Here is a 3,134-nt window from a genome sequence, read left to right on the forward strand (position 1 = left end):
TTACGTATCTTTCATCAAAGTAGGAAATATAGGATTTTCTAGAGGAACAGGCGAAGTTTTCTAAACAGAACTTACAACTTACTACATTTCAACTACATTTTTCAACAACATCTATAACTTACTTACATCACTAAAATCTTATGAACTCACCAGCTTAATTGTTGATCAACTCTTTCAAATAACTTGTATTCTCAGGAGATTATTAGACAGGTACTCGCATTGGGAATTCAGAAGATGGAGCATAATAGCTTCAAGTCTTGTTTTGTTATTTGCTTATGTATTCTATGTTTTATGAACACACACATTGTAAACACTTTCTTTCTAATGAAATGGTTGTTCATTACTTGCTTACTATGATACATGTCTTGTGATACTAAACATGACGTCCTCTACCCCCGAACGTTTCCGCCGTTTCGGTTTTGGGGTGTGACAGACTGGTATCAGAGCCAGGTTTTTAGTGAATTAAGTATATCAACTGATAAAAGATATACAACTATAAATACAATGGGTCTTAAGTGCCCTGGATAATGATATATTTTAATAGTATAACGATAAGTTATAAAAATTTACTTACTTGCTTATACATGTAGACCAAGTATCACAAGAAGAATAGAACTAAAGTATTTAAAGGTTGAACACTGTCGTCAAACCTGAACAGTTATGTAATCATAGCTAGGATCAATATAGCCTGATCAACTATATTCATTCGAGATGTGACCGACATGTGTTTGGGAGCGATGTGGTGTTGCAACAGTCTTAAAACTTACCTAAACACCAGTCAAGAGAATTCTAGATCAAGTACATTACATTAAAGTACTATAGGAGTATTTTAGGCCATGTAAACAACTTATGTGATAACTTAAAAGACCCTTATAGATAGGTCTATAATCTTGCAATGTATACTCCCAAGGTTATATATAATTCAGATTTGATAGACTTAGAATATGTGATCTACGCTTCACTACCTGTTCCTTGTTTGGTTGTGGTTTTGGAGTAGGATCACTTATTCGAAGGTCTATCTCATCTTAAATTATATACAACTTGTATACATTGTACAATTAAAGGAGGACTCTATAAGGATCACCCCCATAATGTTTCACATAAATCTCATAGATTCTTTAGTCACATCCATTCTCGCACGACAAACCCAGAAAGATGTAACCACATCCTCATAGGAGTCGATAGAAGAGTCAAGGAGGAACAAGAGCAAGTTCATGAGAAGTTTTCAAAGAAGGATCAACCGGAGCAACTAGAACGTCTTATGAGTCACTCTAATAAATAATAATCTTGGTTAACTTAATGAGTTAGTGGAAACGCTGCTCACATTATGTGTTAGGATTATTTTCTTACAAGCAGCTGGTAACAGTTATTCAGGTAACAGATATTCATTCGAGGATAGCCATTTCTAATTCATAAAGTTTATGTGGTATAGACTTTTTATGAATTGTTTCCAGAACCCTGTCGAAGTTAGGATCAGATACAGTCAGAACTAGGATAACCTTGTCTTTCAGCTTATCTCCACTACTATAGACTCATTCCCATCTCATCTTTGTATTCTTTTAGCAAAGATGCCTCCTCGCAGATCAACCAGACGCACTACTCCGATAACTCCACCTGAACCGCCACTACCTCCTCCACAAATCGATACGACAGCTCTAAATGTTGTAGTAGCTGCGGTTGTGGCAACAGCCATGGCTCAAGATCATCCTACCAGTTCCAGCGGAGGTGGAACACTGCGCTCGAGAGAGTGCTCCTACAAGGGCTTCCCCTTTCCTTTAATGGAAATGGTGGAGTCATCGCTCTGATGTGATGGTTCGAGAAAACAGATTCGGTCTTTGAAATTTGTTCGTGCCCAGAAGGGAGCAAAGTGAAGTTTGCTGCCTGCACCTTCTCCAACATAGCCCTAACATGGTGGAACAACCATGTTAAGTCACTGACCCTATCAGTGGCTAACTCATTAGGTTGGGAAAACCTAAAAGAGTTAATGCTGGAAGAGTACTGCCCAAGGGGCGAAGTACAAAAACTGGAACAAGAACTATGGGAGCTCAAGATGGTCGGCGCAGACATAGTGGCCTACACTGACAGGTTTAGTAACGTGGCAGAACTATGCCCCGGGATGGTTACCCCGGAGAGCAAGAAGATAGAACGATACATTTGGGGTCTGACTGCCCCGACCCAAGGAGATGTGTTGTCTTCTAACCCAGCCACATTCGATAGTGCCAAACGCCTGGCCCAGCGACTCATTGACCATGGAGTCTGCCATGGTGTAGAAGTCCTCGTTCCCGAGCCATCAAAGGGAAATGACTATAAAAAGAAGTCGGGGAATAAGAGGAAAAAGAAGCGAATAACACAAGAACCCCCGCAAAAGCAACAAGCGAGTACTATGTACGCCGCTACAACGCCTGCTGCTCCAGCACCTGCCAGTCAATATGCTGGAACCCTCCCGAAGTGTGGAAAGTGCAACTATCACCACACCGGAGTATGCCGAGAAATGCAGTGTCTGAACTGCCACAGAAAGGGACACACAGTCCGTTTCTGCAGGGCACCAGCTCAACCGATCTTCCAAGTCCCCGGAGCTGAAGAAAACCAAGCCTGTTATGGCTGTGGTGAGACTGGACACAATCAAAGGGACTGCCCGATAGCAAAGAACTCAGGAGCGGATGGACGAATTCTGATGATCACTGCCGGAGAGTCAACCCTAGAGTCATCAGCGAGCAGTGGTACGTTTTCATAATAGTAATTACTTTAAAAATTAACTTATATTTATATAAGATTAAGACTTAGGGAAAACACTTAAAAAAAGTAATTATAATAACTCACATATTGAAATAGATCACAGTATTCGAGAGGACTAAAAGATCCGTTTAGAGAAGCTATGATGGCTTAACATATACATCAAGGTTGTGCATAACCAAGATGTTGCAGACTCAGAGTGAGTGATTCTGCCTTAATTCTTGTTCCTTATGTGGTTGTGGAATTGAGGCAGAGTTACTCAGTCGACTGTCTTATTCATCTTGAATATTCATAACTTGTATCTGACAAGCGATCGTAGTGGTACCGAGGAGGATCATGATGTAAAGTATCATCACCAGTTATCAAAGCACTTTCATTTGTATGTATGCGCACATAGCGGT

The sequence above is a fragment of the Lactuca virosa genome, chromosome 8, assembly GCF_052849685.1.
Source record: "Lactuca virosa cultivar CGN04683 chromosome 8, Lactuca_virosa_CGN04683_v6, whole genome shotgun sequence".
Lineage (NCBI taxonomy): Eukaryota > Viridiplantae > Streptophyta > Magnoliopsida > Asterales > Asteraceae > Lactuca > Lactuca virosa.